This window comes from Haliotis rubra, unplaced genomic scaffold, assembly GCF_003918875.1.
Source record: "Haliotis rubra isolate DU_JTF1 unplaced genomic scaffold, ASM391887v1 Scf330, whole genome shotgun sequence".
Lineage (NCBI taxonomy): Eukaryota > Metazoa > Mollusca > Gastropoda > Lepetellida > Haliotidae > Haliotis > Haliotis rubra.
The window spans coordinates 835,318-861,766 of NW_025767003.1; positions in this window are offsets into that span (position 1 = coordinate 835,318).

Sequence of the window (26,449 nt, forward strand, 5' to 3'; positions counted from 1 at the left end):
GAGAGAGAGAGGGAGGAAGAGAATGAGAGAGAGAGAGAGAGAGAGGGAGACAGACATGAGAGAGAGAGAGAGAGAGAGAGAGAGAGAGGGAATGTGGGAGAGTGAGAGAGAGACACAGACGGACAGAGAGAGAGGGGAGGGAGAGAGAGACCGATAGACTAACAGAGATGCACAGAGAGAGGGAGAGAAAGAGAGAGAGAGTGTGACAGTGAGTGAGAGGGAGAGTGTCTGAGGTAATATCTGTACTAAACTAGAGAGGATATTTTATCGAGCAGGGACATTTTCGTAATCATTGTATCATTGTATCCCTGTGCAGTACATGCATAAACTTAACAGACATATAAATTACAAATATTTACATGTTGATTCCATAGAAACAGTAAAAAATGTAGTTTGGAAAGGGTCGTTATGGTGTTTTATACATAAAATCAATTGTTATAGTTCAAAGATCGTCTTGTGCCCGCCTCTTACTATTGCAAACTTTCAAACAGAGCCATGGAGCGTCCCCTCCGAAAACAGCTTGACTCAAGGATTTCATGAACAAACACAAACCACGATACGATCTTTCCACAACTATTTGGTGGCTTTATATATTCGATCTCCATATCATAGTGCTGATACCTTCATTAAAACATGTTCAGGTCACGTGTTGCTTCAGATATCCCAGCCTCTTGGTGTAAGTCGATGACTATCTTTACGTTGACGGGTCAATAACTGTAGTAGAAATATACAACACTTCCTCCCACTTAGACACGTGCATGGCTGCTTCTAACAGTTCATTACCTGTATACAATACAAATAAGCCTTCCCCATCTACACGGTTCCCGACCAGCGCTGGTAAATGAGTTATTACCTTGTCTTCGTCATCTGGCAGTGAATACACCATATCTTAACTGGAATTTAGAACCTGTATTATCAATGATGACCACATGAGACGTATAAGCATTACTGACTGACTGAGTTTGGCTTTACGCCGCTTTTAGCAATATTCCAGCAACATCACGGCGGGGGACACCAGAAATGGGCTTCACACGTTGTACCCATGTGGGGATTCGAACCCGGGTCTTCGGCGTGACGAGCCAACGCTTTAACCACTAGGCTACCCCACCGCCCCCGTATAAGCATTAATTACCATTCAACAAATGATGTTGTTCTGTAGAAACCTTGGCAAAGTACTTTTAATTAACTAACTATTTGTTAGTTTCATTTTCAGCCGCCCTCGAATCTAAAACTGTTTCGACAAGTACATATTTCAAGTGCACTCTTTGCTTTATCTCTGACTTTAAAGAGGCATAAACTTGTTGTATCTTCAACCGTCCTCAAACCTAAAAGTGTTTTGACAATTGCAACTTTCAAGTGCTATGTGTGGGTGTGATTTCATTACCAATGTTTTCATACAACTGTGATATCTGAGTCTCATAGGCCATACGACCGGATGCTGTTTTTATATCCTGGTGATAATATTATGTCTTTTGTAATGAATTGCAGCATGTGACACGTTAATTTACTATATTTCTTCTTCTCTTCTTCTTCTTTCACAATCCAGAAAGACATTTGAACACTCGTAATAAACTACAATCAGCAACCAAGGCTATTTTCCCAGCTCCTTCCCGTTGAGTGTATCAATTGTAAAATACATTGTAAGAAGTTCAAATGACGGAACACATTTATTATGAACACTCATGAGGTGGTGTCATTGAAGAGTGTTCATTTCGTCAAGCGGTAATGGTCCTGAAATGACTTGAAGTATCTCTCTCAAGAAAAAGCAATATTTATGGATGTCAACTTCTTTATTGTGAATAACACGACGTTCTTGAGTGTATGTTTGATCCTCCATCACCTGAAGGAGGAGCCAGCATACACTCCAAAACGTCGTGTTATTCACAATATAGAAGTTGACATCCATAAATCTTGTTTGCTCACCTGATGGAGGAGCAAGCATACACTCCGAAACGTCGTGTTATTCACATTAAGAAGTTAACATCCATAAATCTTGCTTTTTTCTTATGTATTCCATTTCTAAATGCCCTTCAAAGATTTTATCTCTCTCTCCCTGTGACCATGTATCTGGCACTAATTTACGCACTACATTATGCAGAAACTATATACACGTGCACATGACAGTAATGTCAGCAACATCACAGCTATGTAATGAGGTGTGTTCAGCAATATGACAGCTATATATGAATATATCGTCAGCAACATCACAGCTATGTAATAAGTTGTATTCAGCAATATGACAGCTATATATGATTATATCGTCAGCAACATCACAGCTATGTAAGAAGGTGTGTTCAGCAATATGACAGCTATATATCAAGAGTATTTAGAAATAGTCAATCAATAGATCATCATGAAGCTATGTAAGAAGGTAGGTACAGCTAATTAAATGATTATATTTCAACAGCTATGTGGAGCAATATGGCATTGATTATATCTACATTGCAAGGTATATTCCGTGATACTACAGCAAGATACCCTGCCAAGATACTCTACTTTGCCATTCAAACCTAAGTCTTATCCCATTTACTAATACGATATCCGAAATCATTCTGACATATAATGTCATATATACATTTTTACATGGGTAGTACGTAACAACTAAACCAATTAGCCTTTCCCCCAAACCGTGAATTCTGTTTCCCTCAAAAAGAGTTCACTTGCAAAATGGATCTAACTTATAACATGAACAGTCACCGTGACACTGCAAATTAAAGGTCTTGAAAAGAACTATGATACCCTTGAATACATGCCACGTTTTTATTGATAACAACTTCTTTTTATTCTTTATACGACGTTTCAGAGCTAATTCTTGCTCCTTACCTGATGAAGGAGCAATGGTTAACTCCATGAAACGCGTCACGTATTCATGTTCGTTCAACTTCTAAATGCCTTTCAAGAACTTGCCAAATAAATCACATCACCGTCGAACAGGCATCTCCTGTTTGTCCATTTGTATGTTTTGCTTTGGTCCGAAGTGTAGATTGATGAAGTAATTATCCGCTTTGTAATAGAAGCATCAATGATTACGCGGTGTGTAAGTTAACATTGCGAAAGAGTCGGCAAACATCAAAGTGCATAAGACCACCAGCAAAGAGGGAATCACAGAACGTACTCCCCGCCATTACGACACGCATCGGTGACTTCAGCTCTACGTAAGTAATTAAGTTTTAAGACAGATAATAAACAATTGCACGACATGAACAGATTGTGGAAACACGTGTTCTCCAAACTGTATGACTGAAGGCATTTAAAATACTCGTTAGTTCATTCATATTAATTCAAATTTCCATTATGTTTATAATGTTATTCGAGACGGGAAAACAATCAGATTTAAATACAAGATATTCCTTTATGTCAACATTGTTGCCGGCCATCAGGACGTACAAAATGTATGCTAAGACCCATAGCCGTTATTTCTAAAATAAAGAATAAGGTATGTACTTTGTATTTCAGTATATTTATTTCCTAACTTGTTTGACTCCTATCATCTTGTTCTGTGCACCTTAACATTGATAAGGGAGGTAACGCTTTCTGCAGGACAACGAGGAGAGTTCTATGGATATACAACTTCTTAGCGTGTAGCTACTAACGCCGTTATCAAGCAAGTTATCACTACACCGAAACGTCGCTCATATTAATATTACAGAAGTTGTATATCCATAGAACTCTCTTCGTTGTTCATCACACCAACTTCTAGATGCCACTCAAAGAAGTTCTACAGGACTCTGTCAACATTCGTTTGCCCAGACCATGTCAATCCAGGCACCTCTTTCCGGAGATTATCATTGAAAGAATCAAAGCCATTAGTGTGGCATAAACTTGTAGAATATCTGTGAACTAGAGTCAAAAGTAGTTTTTGTGATCAAATTGATTATCTACTTTTTATCCGAAGAGACATGGGTCAATTAATCAGATTAGAGAATTTTACACGTACCGAAAATAATGAAATCTTTTCACAATCCGTTGCATGTGTTCAATTTCATCGGACAAATATCTCAAGCCCCAGTAATTAGCTGCCTGTTCGAATCCCCGATCAAAAGGATTAAACTCCTCAAATATTGTCATTAACGCTTCAGTATGAGAAATGGAGCCCCATGGCACGTGCAGGGTGCTGCTTATCCAACGGTCATGGGAGATTTGACCCACATTAAGCCCTCAAAGCCTCTAACCAACACCTTTAGCCCAGTAATGCTAGTTAGGTGACCTAACGCTGGTTTTCCTAAAACCCCGATCCTCCTTAACCCGAGGTCTGCTTATTGAAACAGGGTTTGTAACCCTAGGGGAGCGGATGCCAGCACACCCTGGCCCCACCCACCCCGCCCCGACCCGTCCCTGTGGTATGACCCTAGGGAAAAACAGACGTTCGCTATAGAGTCTCATTGTGCTGCTATCTGTGAAGGTCGTGCGATTATTACAAGTTCATTTGTTGATGATTGAGATTGGTCATCAACCTCAGTTAATATCGAGTTGTCATACATGTCATCAAAACTGTGACAATAGTGAAGGGCATGGTTGAATAGAAATTCATTGTCATCATAGCACATCGTGGTCGACAAGAAAAGATATAATTGACATGAGAGTTATCATTATCGCCATTCTTATAATCAATAATATTATCATTATTATGATTATTGATAACTGTCAGGGCGGCACACACATGCAGAGCCTTTGTCAACCTGTTTTATGATCTTCTTTAAGATTTTGTTTGTCATCCTGTTTGTTTCATCCTTTGTGAGATCCTGTTTAACGCGCCGGTGTGACAGTCTTTAAACATACTGAATGATTTTTAAACATTGGTCTTCATCTGCAAATATTGTTTAAAACTGAAATTGTCTACACATCGTACAGAGAATCGTCTATATTTCATAGGCAGAATATTCCATATATTATACGGAGGATCGTCTATTTTTCATAGAGAGAATCGTCTTATTTCATTCGGAGAATCGTCCATATTTTATACGGAGAATCGTCCATAATTTATACGAAGAATTGTATATACATTTTACGGAGAAGTGGTACACTGTCCCGGCAGAATCGTCTGTATGTCATGAAAACCCTTCGTATATCATACTTAGAATCGGTGGTATATCATACTCAGAAACATCTGAATATCCGGCGCTTATCAAAGACCAGAAGTAACTCCTACCGATCTTACAATTCCAAAAGACATCGATAAACCCATCCTGGCGATACAGAGTTCAGTGACAGTTACCGAGTGCAGTATGAACATTGGTAAAACGAGGTGGTAAAAACGTACTGATTTCTAAAATATATTATTTTGCACATTTTACAAACCAAAGGATAAACCAGAGGATATCATTAATCCTACGGCCATCTAGATGATAATGATGAAGAAAAACCTCGACAAATATTGATTTATTGCGCTCTGTTTAAATAATGATATACACAATATTTTACAATAATCTCCTTAAAATTGTCAGTTATAATATATACCTGCCAATCCGCATTAAACTACACTAAATATCATGAACTTCCTTAATAAACAGTGAGCTTTTGTGTTTCCTTCTGCAAGATGAGATGCCAACAGACTCGCCATTGTGCATTATTGATGTGTCCGGCGGACAATACGCTTCCAGACAATACGTATATCGACAATACGCATACGACGCATTGTTATTTACGGAGGCACAGTGGTGCGGATACTATCTCTCCATAGTATATCCGGGCATTCATTGACAAATATGATAATATATCGGACGCCAGGGCCATTATATTTAATCTACATATGGCACCGTGAGAATCCCTCGTCACGTTGAATGCACCTCGAAACATGGCCGCAATTACCATTCGACGGACCTATCAACTTTTGCATCTTCTAAAATTTATTGACCATATCGTTTTTTAATTCAATTTGCCAAGAATTTAACAAAACAATCTCATGCAGTGGTCTCTTATACGTGTAATTAACATACTTTGAAAGTCGAAACGTTGAAAGCGTGTTTGTCCTAATTCACAGGAATTAAAAAACAACCTAAACATATTGGATAGTGAATGTATTAACTCGGTTCAACCAAAGATACCACGGAATATGTGAACATGTATACATCATTGTCTTTAAATATACATGTGATATTAGTATGAGAAATATATTTAGAATCATTGAAAGATGAGAATGTCCTTATTAAAACGGAGTAGCAAGTATGAACAATAAATAAATTTTGGTTTTGATGTTGTTGTCAAAGATATACTAAGCGATCCGAGATTCCTTTACAGTAAGTGAGTAAGTTTAGCTTTACGCTGCTTTTAGCAATATTCCAGGAATGTCACGGCGGGGGACACCAGAAATGGGCTCCACACATTGTGCCCATGTGGGAAATCGAAACCGGGTCTTCAGCGTGACGAGCGGAGGCTTTAACCACTAGGCTACCCCCGCCGCTCGCTTTTACAGAATAATCTCATTTCAACCTTACACGTAACTTAATTTTCTGGGCAATACGGCAGTTTATGTGCATCCGAACAAATGTCTGAACACACAATGTTAGATGTGGAATGGGTGAACGTTAGATGTTAGATGTGGTATGGGCTTGACTTTGGGTTCGAATCCCAATACCCCTTTGAACTGCAACCGCTCTCGTAGGCTACGCCAGCAGCGTACAATCAGTATGGGTTTCACAATCACTTGACACCGTGATACAATCGACTACAGTGAAACCTCGGTTATCCAGACACCTCAACCGGGACGATAGTTTCTTTGAGTGGCATTTTAGAAGTTGGGAAGTACAATATAGAACAAACTTTATGGATAACAACTAATAAAAAGACGAACTAACTCACGAATAAAAAGAAGTTGTTATCCATAAAGTTTGTTCTATATCGGGACGATAGTGTTGGGATCGGCTGTATGACCCCACATGCATGATTTGTTAATCTGGACGATTTCACTAGACATTTGCGACTCTGATTAACGATGTAACATATGTTATATTTGGGATTACACTTTCTTAGTAAAGTCCAGATTCTAGTACTTTTGTTGGATTGAGTCCCATCCGAGATTGGAACCCACACCCTCAGAGTCAGGCACCTAATCGCCAGCACACAAAGTCAGCCGCCTAACCCGCTCAGCTATCGCGACTTCCACAAATAGAAGTCGGACAACTGGACTGCGGACTTTGTGTACCCCTCTGACAAGTTTAAATTGGCACGGCTCCAACGACCGAAAGCTATGATTACACAATGCAATTTAGAAAGTGGCCAAATGTAACATATGTTATATTTGGGATTACACTTTCTTAATAACGATAAAAGATGTTTCAGTGTTCAGGAATGATTGTCACATATGACCCGTCCCGGTTATGACCCTTATAGCTTTGTATGTTTCCCCAAAGAAATAAACGTGTGAGGCATCTATCGATTCAGGCTTTCCTTCCTCATTATACAGGCACGCCTCCCTATAACATAAACACTGTTAAAGACGGCCTTAAACCCGACTCACCCATTCACTGACTTTATTAGGGATGAAGCGTTAAAGAGACAACATCTTTCTCAAGTGCTTGATATTTTCACATTGAAACACAACATTTTCCTGGCTCTTTAATGTAGGTATAATTCACATCAATTCTTTCATGCAGACAGATCAGAGCGACGGCGGTAGATGTTATCTTTGGCATAACGAGAATATAACTTGCATAAACACAATACTTGCTAAAAGAGCGATTGAAACCTCTTTATTCATAGGGGGTACCTCATCAGGGAAGGCAACTCTGGTCGCCCAAGATGGCGTCTGTCACCAGGGGGCGCGACATCAAAGACCATTTGCACAGCGTGCATCTTGTAAACATATGTAGAAGAATTGTTTATTTCTTTGCTAATGTTTGTCAGATTCAAGTACCTGTCAAATGGAATTTTGTTTGAAATGAAACATAAAATATGCACACTTGAACAGAACCTGGCCATTGAAATGGTGATAGACGTGAAATCAGTTAGGTTGGGACAACGTTTACGAGGTCCTGCGTCCTACTTTTGCGAACCTCAGACTCGACTAAATGACATTCTTTTTACCTTATAGTTCTTTTTTAGTGTCTACTACATTATGGACAACTTGATACACGAATTATGAAGACAAAAGAGTATGTGTTCGATTACCTGTGTTTGTCTAGCGATGCGCTTATTTATTGTCTGGATTAACGGGGTCGGTACTGACATGGTTTCAATGTACCAAGTGTGCAGTGTGCAAATCCAGATCCAAATTTGTTTACTTTCTGAACACTTTTCGCCCTGTAACTCGCAACATCCATGAAGATTCGGGTTAGAATTGATCTTCACCAACCCATGCTTGTCGTAAGAGGTGACTAACGGGATCGGGTGGTCAGGCTCTCTGACTTGGTTGACACGTGTCATCGTATCCCAACTGCGTAGATCGATGTTCATACTGTTAATCACTGGCTTGTCGGGCCCAGTCTCGTTTATTTACAGACTGCCGCCATATAGGTGGAATATTGCTGAGTGCGGCGTAAAATTAAACACATTCACTCATTATATCAATCACAGTTTTATAGGTTCTAGATTCGATGACCTCTAGGTGAACGTACCAACTATGCCCCTTCATCACTGATGAATATACACATGTAATCGATCTTCCCTTACACACACTGGCATGTTATCTATTGAACACGTAGAAGACGCACTAATATTTTGGTACAGTTTATCAACCTAGGCGTCGTTGTACAAATCAAGTCTGTGTTATAAGGGATGGAGTTAGCGCCAAGATCGCTTCGAACAGCAGCACCTATAAGTCGTCCATCGCTAAATACATGTATTGATTTGGGGACGCTAACTTTCCCAACCAACAATTTGTTTTGCATATTACAATATGTCAGATATACTGCAATATGGTCGTAAGAGAGTGGGGGCGGTGGGGTAGCCTAGTGGTTAAAGCGTTCGCTCGTCACGCCGAAGACCCGGGTTCGATTCCCCACATGGGTACAATGTATGAAGCCCATTTCTGGTGTCCCCCGCCGTGATATTGCTGGAATATTGCTAAAAGCGGCATAAAACTAAACTCACTCACTCACTCACTCACTCGTAAGAGCGTGTTCCCGGAAACAACGACCATAATTTAACAAAGGACAAGGTATGTGAAAGTCGTATATTCAAATTTAAAAAAAAAAATTCTGTCATTAGTGCAGCATTTTTATCTCCTGTGTTTTTCATCGCCCGACCGACCCCTCTAATTTTATTGCCGACCCCCCGAAAAACTTTTTTGGGGTCATTCCAACACCGCCGACTCGAACCTTAAACGTTCTGCCTCATCATATAAAATATTTATCTCTTAATCAGTCGCTGCCACAAGTCAAAAGATAGCGATAAATTGTAATATGAATTACAGTAAATGAGAATCAAGAACATTATTCAGATACTTTTGTTTTTAATAAAAAAAATCCCGACCGACCGACCCATGTTCAGAATTCTGTTGCTACGTGAAACACATAAAAAAATATATCATGCCCTTATGGTTAAACTTGGCTAAAAAACAAACAATTATAATTAATCCTTAAATTGAAAAACGTTGCTCACTCATGAGAACTAGTTGCTCATATCAGTTTCCCATGCATGCACGCCGGGTAATCTCAGTGTGGCAGAACCGCCTGTTGAATGCATCAGTGCGAGATGGTGAGGTTCGCAGGAGTATTTTGAAATCACCCTATTACAACACTCGTGCTAGACATTTGATATCGACACATGTCACGGGTCGGGGCAAGGGTCTCTCTCCTTCGGTCTCGGGGCCATGGCGAAGAGCACGTGTCTCGTGGATCGGCTGTCAGGGTTAGGACCCTTTACCCGGGGGGAGTCGTATTATAGCTGTGACCCCTACCCTATCCCACATGTGGTGGTACAATTAATCCATTATTTATATGAACAATGAACTTAAGCGAATGGGAGAACGTGGCGTATGCATATTTTGACACATATCTGAAATTTCAAAGATGTGTTTGTCAGGGTTCGATTTTTTTAGCTAATTCCTATTATGCGATCGCTATTGTTTACAATTAACCTTAAGATATATAGCAACATATTGACACGTGTTTGCAATTTTTTCATCCAAAGTGTTGCTGCGGGGATGTGAGGGGGCGTCTTTGTAGTTCCAAGAGTTCCAAAGCAGGTAACAAAATCAGCTGTGGATATACTTTCAACAACAAAACAACAAAAAATTAAACCCCAAAAACCTGCAGAGTGTTCTACGAATCATTTGCATTCGTATCTCACGAATTGTGTACCTACACATTCCCACAAACACACTATCCACGCCTGATTCATACCTGGAATTGTTACCTGTCCTTGTGTCATCGCGTTGATTACAGGTGTGCGCTTCGCACCTCAGACGAAGGCTTGTTTATGTCATATTAATGCCAACACCTGAAGGTGTTTATGTCACGACATGATGATTATATTTTCTGTCACAAACACCTGCCCCTGTTGGGGGTATCGATTTGATGCGATGGACACGACTGCCTTTCATCACCCAGGTGTGATTCCGGTTCGTCCCCCGCGACTTGGTTGATCGGATGGTCACTCTTGGTTGAGTGACCCGTGAAGATCCGGGTTAGAATTGATCTTCAGTAACCCATGCTTGTCGTAAGAGGCGACTAACGGGATCCGGTGGTCAGGCTCGCTGACTTGGTTGACACAATCATGTCATCGTATCCCAATTGCATAGATCGATGCTCATGATGTTGATCACTGGATTGTCTGGTCCAGACTCGATTATTTACAGACCGCCGCCATATAGCTGGAATATTGCTGAGTGCGGCGTAAAACTAAACTCACTCCCTCACTCACTTGGTTGATTGTGTGTGTGAATCGTTGGTATTAAATCAATCTATGGATTGTCTGGTCCAAGATGTAATAATAAACACCAAATAAAATAACACCAGTCAACTTCCCTCATAAGACTTTCGCTACCAACTGAAAATGACACCTGCTTTGGTTAAAACGAAATACTTACTGAACATTTGATAAGACAGGTGAGGTGAAATAGGTTTCATGTCGAGATTGTCGCGACTTGCATGCTACTAATATTCTCCACCATAATAGTGCTAGTCTTCTGAGAAATCATGTGTCAGTTCAATATGCATTCTCACTTGATTACTGCATACAAACTCTGAGCCGACCAGTGTTTGTTTTAACTATGTCATAATTATATCATATCATAATTATATGAAAATATTAAACCGATATTTATCCCTTGTTAACTTGCCACCTTTGTTATCTTAATCATGCCTGGATTAACAATCCCTGTCTTCCACTTGTCCATCTACCAGTTAACTACTGGTTGGCCGTGTTATCTCATAACTGTTGTTGTTTTAACATCTACATATATAGCTGTCTGTTCCTAATTGTTTCATTCACCTGATGAAGGAGTAAGAACATACAGTACTTCGAAACGTCGTGACCCTTCACAATAAAGAAGTTGACATCCATAAAACTCTCGCCTTTATGTGTATCAATTCTAAATGCCCTTCAAAGACTCGATATTTCAGTCGATGTGACTAGACATTTTATGCCGAAACTTCTGTATGTTTTCCTCTTTATTTCTGAGCATGTTTACACTATTTAAGAGCATTGGTAATAACTAATAAATGTTCATCTAAAATCATTATTGCTCAACTTATCTCGTTACCTTGAAAATAATATAATTTTTAGTCAGACGATGAAATAAACATGTAAGTTAAAAATATCATCTCCACTGGAAGACCATGTATGGAGATAGGCGTGCATAGCAAGAGGCGATTCACACACTGGTGAGAGATGTTTATTCAAGTCAAAGGCCACTGGCCCAAATGACATACATTTGCAATATATACAATAATAAATATACATTTGTAATATATACAGGATATATACAAAATAGTTTAAATTACAAGAATAGAAGCGTACAATATGAGAGAGTATAGCAGTAGATTAAACAAACTTTTTGACCACCAAAGGTGACCACTTTTCGAAGACCATTTAGCTGAGATTTACAGATTCAATTACTTAATCGGGACGACCAGTCTCGGGTAGCATTAACGCTGTAAACGTGTCACTCTAAACAAAGAAATTATTTCTAAACCAGCTCCGTGGATTAACCTGAACGATGTAGGTGTGGATCTTTAATTCAGCGACGGTGCTGTTGTTAACGCTGCAGTCGTAAAGTCGACGCACTTTAACCAACGCATTCAGGTTTAGGGTGTGTCCACCCGTATAAATGAGTTCTTGGGCATAAAGATCCACTGCGTGTCTGAAGGCGAGAGCAGGAAGAGGGTGTGGCTGTATGCAATAAACACGTTTATTATGCAAATACAGCACAAGTGTTGAATATGCACATTAGACAAACTCGTAGAAGTGCCATGCTTACAACGGACCCCCTCTTGATATATGGACGAATCGCACTAAAACGTGGATTAGGGTTGGAAAGTGGGTTTGGGGGTTGCAGTGGGGTGTTGCAAGGTTCACGCCTTCCACCACCCTATTTAAAGCATGTTCTGTTTACGTACAACAAACACTACTTGTCGTGTATTTCACCACGAATAGTAAGACGACCAAACAAAATACTTTGCAGATCATTCTAATACGCATTAAAGGGGATTCATAGCTGACCTTTGATGAGTTTCATCCATACCCATTGCTAAACATATCAATGGCTGCACACAGAAATACATCACAAATAGATAAAAATACACAAACCACTCCACAAAGAGACAAAATAACATTATCTCCATTATACGTCAGATGCACATATTTGGTATGCATTACATTTATCAGGACAATTTCCCATTTTGCTGTACTACTTTTTTGCGATTTTTTCAACATGACTTGCCTTTGCAAGTGTTTGTTACTTGTGCTTCGGCAGGATATTCTCACCTTTTCACCTTTTCGACGGGTAGCCTAGTGGTTAAAACGTCCGCTCGTCAAGGGTTCGATTCCCCACATGGGTACAGTGTGTGAGTGAATCCCGCTGTGATATTGCTGGGATATTGCTAAAAGCGGCGTAAAACTCACTCACACTCATACATTGTTATCGAGACAAAAACTCAAAAAGCGTCGATAGATTAATAAACTGAGGGGCAAAAGAAACGTCCCCGATCATTTTTGTATCATAAAATGATACAAACACGTGCAATTCAATGTTGAAATGTTTGATATAATTTTTGAACATATTATGCAGACTGTCATTACAGAACAATTGAAACAATTTGCTGTAAGTAGAGTTTTTGTGACGTTTTTCACAGGAGGTTCAAATGTCCGGTTTTCGATCATGACAACACATGCACATCAGTACTGACAGAGTGTCTTTGAGTGTCCAACTCCTCAGTAGCGAGTGTGTCCACCTCTTGCAGCGATACATGCTGCCACACGACGTCGTGCAGAGTGCACAAGACGTCTGATCACGTGATGTGGGATGCGACGCCATTCTTCCTGTAGAGCTTGAGCCAAAGCGTTTCTTGTCTGTGGGGGGATGTTGACGTTGCTTAACCTGACGGCCGAGATGATCCCATAGGTGCTCAATAGGTGATAAATCGGGGGATCTTGCTGGCCAAGGAATGACGTTTACGTTGTTGTTGTTCAGGAAGTTCCGGGTAACAACAGCAGTGTGGGGAGTAGCGTTATCCTGCTGAAACAACACGCCTCGATTCTGCTGGAGGAAGGGTAACACGACAGGTCGTAAAACAACATCAATGTATCGACGGGCATTCAGGTTTCCCTCTATCACCAACAAGTCAGTCTTCCTCTCGCCACAAATTCCAACCCCACACCATCACACTACCGCCGCCAAACGTCTCAACTTCCTGAACGCAACAACGTGCTGTGCGTTCGTTCCGACGTCTGTAGACTCGTACCCGACCATCAGCTTTGTTCAACTGGAAGCGGCTCTCTCGTCACTGAAGAGTACCCGGCGCCAGTTCCGCGGCTGCCACTGCCGAACTCTACGTGCCCAAGCCAATCGACGACGTCGATGTTCACGCGTTAACGTCACGCCCCGGAATGGTCTGTAGGCTCTGATACCGAATCGGCGGAGTCGTCTGGATATGGTCCTTCTACTGACTGGATGGGTAAGGCTGGTTGTTGCTGATGACGTCACAGTCATTAATCTGTTGCGCAAGTGAAGCACCCGTAAATGGCGGTCTTCCTGAGGGGTGGTTACAGGTGGTCTCCCTGTCCTAGGCCTGTCTGCAGTCCGACCTGTTGTTCTGAAGCGTGTCATCAGTCTGGTGATGGTTTTCGTGCTGCAACCCATGATTCTTGCAACGTGACTGTGAGAAGCACCCAGCTGCAACATCCCAATAGCTCGTTCTCTCTGTTCTGCCGTGAGTCGAGGCATGTTCTTTGTGTCCAACGTATTGAAGTGATGAATTCGAACAGTCGAGCATAATTTTTATACTGTACTTTCATACGGGTATGTTTCCACAGAAGCATGCAAAAAACGTGAATAAAAGCAATTTTCATGCTTACAAAAAACTCCACGTGGATGTCCTTTCTGTGAGGCGTGGGGATGCGTTCGGGAGATGTGTTCCTAAATAAATTTCCGTCATAACGAAAACAGAAGAAATGTTTTTTACAATTTTACTTTGGGGACGTTTCTTTTGCCCCTCAGTTTACGTATTCCCACAAATTCATGTTCTGTTGATCCGTATACAGATAATGAAGGCATAGAAAATTCAGAACAAGATGACCACCTAATCCTTTTTGAGATTCTGTCACAGCTATTGGTCGTCTTAAAATGCTTAATTATGCCAGGGAGACTATATAAGGGGGAGTGGTCACTCCTCGGAGTATCCCTGATTATGCCAACATTTCTGTAGAGATTGTGTAAGTGCGGACTTCCCGATTCACTGTGATTTAAAGCATATTTTTAGCAAAGGAATAAACGATTCCTGTACGGCTTCAAGATGCACGCTGTTCTCGTGGCCTTTGATGTCGCGCCCCCTGGTGACGGACGCCATCTTAGGTAAAAACAGTTGCCTTCCCTGATGAGGCACCCCCTGTCATTAAGGAGGCTTCAATCACGCTTTCAGCAACTATTGTGTTTACGCAAGTTATATTCTCGTTATGTCAGAGATAACATCATCTGATCTGTCTAAATGGCAGAATTGATGAGAATTTTACTTTCATTAAAGGTCGATGAGCATGATGCATTGCAATGAGAAAATATCAAGCCAAAAATACGTTATCTCTTTAACCCACCTTGCGGTAGATGATGAAACTGAGTTTAATGCCGGTCTTAACAGTATTTGGTTATATTACAGCGTGCCTGTTTAATGTGGGAGGAGAGCCCGTAGTGATGCAGGTCGTTACCTCTCATACTGGCAAGGATTATAATCGAAGAGGTTTCTGGAACATAGAGTGATATGGGATTGACGCTGGAAGCTTCTGCCCAAACCAGAGTCAGCTGTACGATTCCGCCTATCAAGCTTGTGTATATGAAAAATATATACTGTTCTCTATATCCAGTCCTACCAGTGGTCCCTATCAAACACACACGCAAAGGCAAGGAAATTCACTTGAACATTGTACCGGGTATTTGCGAATGTGATACCGAAAATCCAATGAGTAGGTTTGATCCGATTAATAAAGGACGAGGTGGATATGGATCTTACCTAAACAAATTATGTCAATTAAAATGCCGCTGTTTATGGTTGAACCAATGAATAAAACTAATTAAATTTAAGGGCTCGTGAAGATTCGGGTTAGAATTGGTCTTCAGCAACCCATGCTGGTCGTAAGAGGCGACTAACGGGATCGGGTGGTCAGCCTCGCTGACTTGGTTGACACATGTCATCGGTTCCCAATTGCGTAGAACGATGCTCATGATGTTGATCACTGGATTGTCTGATCAAGACTAGATTATTTACAGACCGCTGTCATATAGCTGGAATATTGCCGAGGTCGCTAAACAACAACCACACCAAACTTTAAGGATTACGTCACTGTCAAAGTCCCGAATACGAAGGGTTCAGAAGATATAGGCAACTTAAGACGACCAGCTAATATTGGTCAACAAGGGTAACTTGACCATACCTTGGTGAACATGAGGTCACTGAAGTCGTCAAGGGTTTGATATCATCAACCTGATGGACACGATCGAGACCTCAGTGGACGTTTATGGCCTAAAGATAGGCGGACGATTATCGCCCTGAGATCTCATAAAATCGTTTTCTCGCTTCCGGATATAAAATATTAATGGGTAAATATTCAATCGAATGTATATATGATCCTCTTAGATTGATATCTTTATAAGGGTGAGGCGTTGATTGTTTGATAACAAGACACGCACGTCAATAAAAAACTACCGTATCATTGTCCTGATCTCTAACAAGCAGAGATTAATACACTCAGGTTCGAACGTTGAGAGTGTATATTGTTTCCGTCAAACGTATATTGGTTTTATCCCCCATATTAATTGAGGGCTTCTTGAGAGTTTCGGGATTATATGAAACCAATACGTTAGAGATATTGTTCCGGAGACAATGGGGGAGATATCCACGGCGTTAGTTGTCAACACCTGTAAATACACCTGCTAATAACGCAGGTCTTATTGTCTCAGTGGAGAAACCATCGGTTCTGGGTTGGCTTAAAACAACCCGACGATGTCCCACCGGTTGATATCGGGTAGCGTCTTGTGTTTTGGTCATTTACAGTGACCAGTGACATTTTTCAAGGATGGGTCACAGCACCCCTATGACATGCTGACCCGTCCTGGTGGGCTGGGAGGGTCAAGTGGTCAGTCCGCACGCGTAGGTAACTCACGTACCGACAGGTGCCCTGTCAAGTGGTCAGTGGAACTGGTCAACTCTGAATGATAAACTATCAACGTATGCACCTCACATGTGGACAGATATTGTGGTCACGCAGACAGTGTCCGTGATGGTCGAGGTATTTTATTCATGCAGTACAAAACCTGTGAAAGATATCACTATTTCCGCAGATTAAAGAAAATAGCCCGTGTGTTCATGACGACATTTGACACAAATCATCAGTTATCCCCAGAGTCATCCCTAAACACAACACCAACCAGTCAGAATACCCATGTGGCGCCAGGTGCATGGGACGATGCTGTGGTTTACTATTATTGTTATGATTTCAATAAAATAAAACAAACACATATAAAATCCAAGCCAACGGGACGCACAGGTACCCCACGTGCAGACAGGTGCGACCATTCAACCGATGACCAGTATGATATATACGGACTCGCCTTCCACGTGACATCTCAGATGACATCGACCGGCAAAAAATAGGAATCAGTGAATGGAATCAGCAATGTTTTACACTTCGACAAAAAACTTACTTCACATGACACAGGTATACGGTCAGCCTGACACTGACTGATAGTTAGACGCAGCATCCGCCTCACTTTTAACTCCACACTGTTTGGGTTTGATTGAATGTAGCTTCAAGGGAGCGTTTTGCAATCATCCATGTACACGTCACAGGTAAAACATGGAAATTCAGTTTGAAATGCAATTTACTTTGACAAATTCAATGTTCAAAATTAATGATTCAATGTCAGAACTGCGACCTGGTCACATCCACCATACCTTCTGTTTTGGCTGAACCTAGGTGTTTGGCAGTGACTCCATCCCAACACAACACACAGTACACCACACGCACACACACACGCACACACACACGCACGCACGCACGCACGCACGCACGCGTGCACATGTATGCACGAACACACACCTCACCCAAGAAATAATAAAAAGGGATAAAAACTGAATCGCTGGGCATGAAAGTGTTTGCCTTTTTAACGCACAAACTAATGCATGGTGCTGACGAACCATAGATCATAAACAGTGCCAGTCTTGGATTCAACAGCACATAAGAAACACATGACTGTGCCCTTTTTACAGGTAAAGTGAATATACCAAGATGTCTTTCAGACACCAGTATGACAATCACCCTCATCCTATTCTTTTCCTTGCTCAGCTCCAGCAGCCTAACCTCATCCCATTCTTAGTTGGACACTGAGTGTGTGAGTAAGTGAGTGAGTGAGTTTAGTTTTACGCCGCTGTTAGCAATAACCCAGCAATATCACAGAGGGGGACACCAGAAATGGGCTTCACACATTGTATTGATGTGGGGAATCGAACCCTGGCCTTCAGAGTGACGAAGTGAATAGAGTTCATTCCGGATCATTGTACTTTTATTGACTGTTGTAGTACGGACAGATGACGGTTGTATGGTGCTAGTCCACTGGTATCCCATGTTGTTGTTACCATGGATACACATTCTGACACAGTTTACTTACTACAAGCGAACCGCTGAACGCCAGCAAGGGTGACAACATGTACCACCATATTTTAACGCTTGTTTCGGTATCGAGCCACCCACCTCCCACTCTAAACTACGATCATAAAATACAGAGATCTGAAAACGACTGACGCTTAGCAAAGTTACTGAAAATACGGACAGAATCAACACTCATAAGTGACGTCACCTCAAACATTATGACGCCATAGTGGCAAAGTCGTCACTGTCGATTTGTGTTTTACATGGAACGGACAAAGATTAAAGCGTTCACTCGTCACTGCAATGGCCCAGGTTCGATTCCCAGTTTCGACGGGTAAAATGTTTTGTTTACTTCTGAGACATTGATGAAATTGTACTAAAAAAGCCATACTCACATACTTGTTTAAAACCACATTAAAAATAAAAACGTGTTCACTTCTATATGATAAAACTATGGACTTGATCAAGTGTCTCATCTAATTTTAGCTGGCGAACTTCATCAGCTGGTTGATGCTTGAAGAATATGACAAGTACCTGCTTCAGTACCACAAAGACATTTGAGCCTACGGTCGGAAATTGTTTCACTGGCACTCACTTAACATAAACACGACCCATACAGAAACTGACATGGAACAAACACAGCCGATCATCAATGAACTTTATTGTTTTGCGGGAGACAGGTTTAGATCCGAACTTAATTAACATGAGTGTGTCCATCTGATATTGGACACCAGGATATGTTTTGGTCATTAGGGGTGATCGGCGTGCATCAAAGGTTTAGCAGAACCCCCTTGTGGCCATAGGTTGAACGAGACGACACGGGTTGTAGATGGTCAAGTGGTCAGTCGCAGTGGTCAGCTGAACACAAAACACATGCACGCACGCGCAGGTACCCCACGTGCCAACAGGTGCGCGGTCGGTCAATCGATGTCCAGGCGGTATTGTCGTCAATGTCACACCAAGGTCATCATTAAGGACTTGCCTCTGTGGTTAAATATCCTTGAGTGGGATTATACTTAAAGATTTTTTATATTTAATTAAGAGTGAAATTGATTTACAGAAGTTTGAGGGTACTTAGGGAATTTTGCATGAAGGAGAGGGTGTGGTCGTCAAACGTGAAGGTGAAGTGAGTGCAGTTGATGATGACCCAGACAATGAGGGGGGTGGTAAATGCGTTTGCAGGGTGATGTGTACCCTGACTTCATTTCTAACCATGCGTGTTAATCTTGACGATAGCATGCATCTATCTTCCTCAACCAGGCACGGTGGGTAGCCTAGGGGTTAAAGCGTCGCTCGTCAGGCCGAAGAAACGGGTTCGATGTGTGAAGCCCATTTCTGGTGTCCCCCGGCGTGATATTGCCGGAATATTGATAAAAGCGGCGTAAAACTAAACTCATTCGTACAAGCAATTAAGAACGTATGTGGCACCGCCCCTGGGCCCTTATTCTCGAAACGTTCGCAGCCCTAAGAATTCGTAAGCTTGATCGTAGCCAATGTGTTAAGAATGGGCTTAAGAAGTTCGTAGGGCTACGAACGTTTCGAGAATAAGCCTGGACCAGCCTATGGTATGGCCCTTACAGGATCGGTAGGAAGCAGAGGTTTTGTTTGTGAGTAACTTCGGTTAGAGCAACTTTGAACAGAATCATCGTGTGAGTGGTGAGTGAGTGAGGAGTGAGTGAGTGCGTGAGTTAGTGAGTTAGTGAGTTAGTGAGTGAGTTAGTTAGTTAGTTAGTTAGTTAGTTAGTATGGTTTCACACCGCTTTTAGCAAAAGTCCAGCAATATCACGCCGGGGGACACCAGAAATGGGCTTCACACATTGTTCCCATGTGGGGAATCGAACCTGGGTCTTCGGCGTGACGAGCGGACGCTTTAACCATTAGGCTACCCCACCGCCCCGGTTCGGGAGACGAGACAGGAGCAGATCTCAGACGTTTACCATGCTGAAGGAACTCGGTTACGGTGCACACACCTGAGAACCATAAGCAAATGGATCGCGAACCAAGGATCAGATAGATGTTTATATAAAAATATATAAAACATCACACAAATGTCTAAATCTGTGTAGTCAAAACTGGAAACAAACTGATTTGACGAAGTATAGGCTACCAATAGAGGACGTTAAATACACGTGTAGAAAGGGCTGGGGTAACCTCTGGTTGTTTTAAGGTATAGTTTTATAGACACGCAGCTGGGAACATTAAATTGAGGGGTCATAAAACGCCACCCTGACTCCGCGGGTAGTAATATGAAATCTCTCCGCGTATCGCTTTATTCACGTCTCGTTATCGGCACAAAGATACGAGTGGGCGAGATTAATGTGTATTTTTTTACTTCGTTGTCCTTTATTGTTGTAAAAAGAATCTGATACTTTGAAAAAAGCATTTCAATTCCCCGTAATGTAAATACAACATCGCACGAGGATCACATATCACCAGGATGGGTTTACAAAAAAGCATCGCGGATTGCGGAAGGATTACTGAAAATGAATCCCTTTCCCTCTGGATTATACAATACAAAGAATACGTACAAATGTTCCATCAAACCCATGTTACATCAGCTGTTAAAGTCAGCGATATCACACTGGCACAACAGATGGTGGGCAGTGTTAAGGAAGAAATGATATGTGTATGGGCATCCACCAGCTGACAGTGCTACCGTGTGCGTATTGACTTCCTGATACGTTAGAACTGATCAATGATGAAGAAAAGAGAATGTCATTTATAATTTTCACACAATGTTTCATATTTAATGCTTGGCACTATATTGGTTTTGGTCTCATCATGTTTTGAATTAAAAGGAAGGTAGAAGTTTCATCTCCCAGCAACGTGAATCTGAAGTCAACTCCTGAGTACAAAGAATAGACGCGACAAAACCTTTCCACATCCATAAGAAATCTCTGCTTAAAGTAGAGTCGATTGTACAATTGTGACTATATCATGAATATATATTTGTTTCAACAATATTACATCTTTGAGTGTGCGATTTTGTTTGTAAAGAATCCAGTCTGGACCAGGCAATCCAGTGATTGTCACCTTGCGATACGATGACAGAGCATGTGTTCGCAAAAATGTGAGCGTATCCTGCCCCACCGGTGGCACAAACACGTACGTGAATACATGGAGGTATGCATGTGCACGTGTTTATGCACATGTGTGAACTCTTGTTCACTTTGGGCGTGTTGGGCGAACTGGTTAAAGCTAGTGATCCAGCGAGCTTGAGGTGACGGGATCGAGCCCACCTGTGACCGGGTGTAAAAACCTTGGAGTCAACTTTGTGTGCAGACTCTTTCAGTGTTGTCACAAACCCTAGTGTACAGTACACAACCCTGTGCACTTAAAAGAACCCACGAATGCGTTGGTATATGACCAGATGGTGGCCACATGAATACGTGCAAACACCTAGTTGCGGGTACAGCAACGTGCAGTAAACTTGGACAAAGTACTGTGACTATGTGTCCCATTCCACCCAGCTGTGAATGGGTACCTCGTAAGGATGGGAAAGCCACACTAACTCGGTGCGCCTAGTGGCTGCAAGAGTTGTATGATCCCCAGGGAGTTGAGATTGATATACGACGTGCCGTTGAGATTGACATCCAGTGATCGAGGAAAAAACAAAGCGCCTTACAAAGCGCTATACAAATGTGAGTATGTATGTACTTGGATGTATTTGGAAGTTTTCAAATGAACTTGTTACGACAAATTACGTATGATACTGGATGAAACTCACCCGAGCGGGTTTTTTTATATCAAATATATCACCACGAGTTAAAAGTGAGAAAACTCAAGCAAGGCTCAATTCATGGTGATATATTTGATTTCAAAAGAAGATTCTCTGTATATCCACGCAAAAACATCCATGGATTGTGAGGTCAGGGGTGCTGCGACTTGACTGCTTGTAAGTCATAATAGTCACTGATTTGTCTGGTCCCGATTTCATTATTAATACTTCCCGTGTTAATATGTGCATTCACGCATTCTCCCTAGTTTTAACATGACAATTGAACAATGATATTTACTCAGTTTGGGCAGTTTACACACCGTGACTTCATTCATTGGAATACCTTCATTTGATCTGAAAACAAACCTTGACCCACTAAGCCGAGCTGTCAAATCTTTATCAGTGGACACTCACATCAATCTAACATCTTCCCCAAATCATTATCACCCCTCCCTCACACGTCCCTAATCCCCTGGTGGGAGGGGCGCAGGTTATAACCCCCAGACCCCATCCCCTCTTCAGCTGTCCGTATAATGAACCTCCATATTTTCATGATCGAATTCCCTACTCCCCACTGAGCGGCCATTTTGCTCGCCATTAGAACATCTTTGTCATCGCAGTTATCTCCCTTTTAAACGTGCAGACGGAAAATTGAGTCTGGCCAGCTTTTATCACTGGGCAATCTAGAAATCGAAAACTACTTGACTACTTAACAAGACAACTGATTAAAACGTAGCATTTCTAAACGTATTGGTCAGACAGAGCCAAGACGGGATCCACCATGGGATCGCCCCGGTCAGCCCCAGCGGGATAGTCTGGGCATAGACGGGGCCAATTTGGCCATTATTGGCATCCGTATTGGAACCATTTCCATAACACATGTACGGACATGACCCCTATGAGGGTTATAGAGACCTTCAATTCAAACATCGCCATGAAGATAGTGCAGCCAAAGTGGCCTGAGCGAGCGGCCACCATGAACATCTGCAGGAAGATCTGTCTTCATTCAGTATTACTGGCATTTTAGTCCGATATATTATCGTTACGGCGGTTGAAATGTCATCGCGGATTTTAACTCACCCCAATGAAAATGTCAAAAGACGAAAGCGACCACAGTACCCGAAACGAATATGGATTTTAGTAGAATTATGTCGTGTGGAAGGTCTGCAGTTGTATATACATTAACAAACTATTGTCAATCTGTCTGTCTGTCTACATACCTGTAGCAAAGTAAACGGGACAAAAGTTTTGTCGCGTGTCGACTGTGTGTATTGCATCTGGTGAAGTTGTTATAAACATGTCACTCTTTGACTTTGACGTTACGCCAATAACGTACATTCGATCAGTCAATTTTCACAACCGTTTGTTCTCTGACAGTGTTAGTCCGTCTGTATAGCGGATACAGCTATTTGAGAAAGGGGAAGGGGGTGGTGTGTGCGCGTGTGTGTGTGTGTGTGTGTGCGTGCGTGCGTGCGTGTGTGTGTGCGTGCGTGCGCGCGCACCCCTTCAAACAACCCCTCCGGATCCGCCCCCTCTGGACGTCAGGGAATATACTAAAAAACGAGTCCAACTAAAGTGAGGAATGACTTGGAATGAGAAGTTTCTAATATGCGACTTAATGTCAGTCTATGACAGCATTACCAACCCTCACAAGCTCGACTAGAACGAATTTCAGAACACGGTGATTATTCCCAGTTAGAAATGTTCCTCATCAGTTGTAGTCGTAGGAGACGACGTAATGACTCGGATGACGGGAATGATGATGAGGACTTGGTTGATAGTGTGTTCCCCTTCATACAAGTGAAATATTACGTTGTTGTCTGAAATCATACCAGATCCAAATTTCTTCATCTTTAGTAAGGGGCGGTGGGGTAGCCTAGTGGTTAAGGCGTTCGATCGTCACGCCGAAGACCCGGGTTCCATTCCCCACATGGGTACAACGTGTGAAGCCCATTTCTGGTGTCACCCTCCGTGATATTGCTGGAATATTGCTAAAAGCGGCGTAAAACTAAACTCACTCACTCATCTTTAGTAAAAACATACATACTCCCCACCGTATTAGTTGCTACAAGGGGCGGATGGGTAGCCTAGTGGTTAAAGCGTTCGCTCTTCACGCCGAAGGCCTGGGTTCGATTCCCCACATGGGTACAATTTGTGAAACCCATTTCTGGTGTCCCCGCCGTGATGTTGCTGGAATATTGCTAAAAGCGGCGTAAAACCATACTCAGTCAGTCAGTGCTACAAATATAAATGTTGTTAGGCGCCATGGTGACACTTGAAGGTCATTTAGAAGTGAAGAACTGAAGTGAAGAGTCAAAGACTTCATATATATATCAAGTTTTCTATTTTTGTAAATACGAAGTTTCGGAGTTACCTCATTAGAGTCACCTACAGAAGGGGAAACTTCGAAACGTTGTGTTGACAAAAATAGAGAAGCTGATAGCTTGAAAAATGTTGGAATATCGACGACTATGCTGGTGAACACACCTCCCATCTAAACTAAAAATTAAGTAATACCGGAAATACATCAACAAATTACATGCAATAAAAAACGTGTGTTGACTGTTGAAATCTTGTCTACAATCTCAATCACAACCATTTGGGCTATAAACAAGGCCAGTGAGACGGTCAGTGACAAAATGTCGTGTTGATAGACGTCATTTAGAATAGTGTCCAGACAGATTAATGTAGTGATATGTACATCTCCAACCGTTAACATCCATCGCGCATGCGCATTGAGGAGATTATTATCAATCGTAGTTAATGTGTCTGGGAAACATGGCCAGGTTTTCTTTCGAAATGCTCAACGTGTGAAAGCACAGGTAATTCTAGTTTTGACAATGTGACAATGTTGTTTGAAATTGTGTTGTTATTCTTCAAATTATGTTTCACCTTGGTGTTTCAGTTCCAATTTTACTTTACTGTTGCCTTTACTTCATGCTGAGCGGCATATCATGATTTGCATTGCAATTCAAAACCGTTGTCAGGCAAACAGAGACCTCCATGCAGTCAGGCCCAGGAATCCCTTGCATTCTAATGCTACTAAACTCAGAGAAGGTAAACGAACACTAAAGCTTAGTCTCTGGATATATATTTTTAGTGGCAACAAATGATTCCTTTTAAACCGAAAAGGTGGTGGTGGTGGTGAAATTGGGCTTAACATCGTGCTTGAGAATATTTCGCTCATATGACGACGTGCATGCGTGTGTATGTGTATGTGCGGCTGCTTGTACTAGCCCAGACTGAAGCTGGTTTTATAGTGCTAGCCAACTGAGATACCATGCCGCAGTGAAGCATGAATACCCCACTCAGACACATTATACTGACTCCGAGGCGACCAGTCCTTGTTGTACCCATTAATGCCGAGCGCCAGGCGGGGACCAACAAGTACCATATTTTAACGTCTTTTGGTATGACGCAGTCGGGGATCGAACCCGCGACCTTCCGCTCTCCGGGCAGACGCTCTAACCACTACACCATGGAGGCGGCTTAACCGACAAGGAGCCCCAGTGATTGTCTGCAACAGAGGACCCGTGAAGGTCCGGGTTAAAATTGGTCTACAGTAACCCATGCTTGTCGTAAGAGGCGACTTACAGGATCGGGTGGTCAGGCTCCCTGACTGGGTTGACACATGTCATCGGTTCCCACTTGCGCAGATCGCTGTTCATGCTGTTGATCCCTGGATTGTCTGTCGATTATTTACAGACCGTCAACCCTATAGCTATAATATTGCTGAGTGCGGCGTAAAACTAAACTCACTCACCCACTCTGCACCTGAGCGAGTGAGTGAGTATGGTTTTACGCCGCTGTTAGCAATATTCCAGCAATATCACGGCGGGGGACACCAGAAATGGGCTTCACACATTTTACCCATGTGGGGAATCGAACCCGAGTCTTCGGCGTACCCAACCGCCCCTCTCTGTACCTGAGGAAATCTAGACTTGAGACTTTACCATGGCAGAAAGGGCAAGGCAGAAATTCATGCGGTTCAGGGACTGTGATTGAAATCCACCCATATGGTACTTGTTGGTCCCTGCCTGGCGCTTTGCATTACTGAGTACAACAAGGACTGGTTGGCTCGGAGTCAGTATAATGTGTCTGAGTGGGGTATTCATGCTTCACTGCGGCGTGGTATCTCAGTGGGCTAGCACTATAAAGCCAGCTTAAGTCTGGGCTAGTACAAGCAGCCGCACATACACATACACACGCATGCACGTCGTCATATGAGCGAAATATTCTCAAGCACGAATTTAAACCCAATTTCACCTCACCTCACTGAATCGTCTGGTCCAGGGTCGATTTTTACGCTCTCCCGTCATATGATATAGCTGGGAAATTTCTGAATGATAGAAAACCAACAAACAATCACCGTTTATGTGTATGCCATCAAGCACTGCAGCCCTGGCGATGGCGCATGTTTTCGTGGTGTATCCTTCTCCATAAGTGTACTAATCCCAAACGCGACGTTTAACCCAATTTCACCTCACATCACCTTAG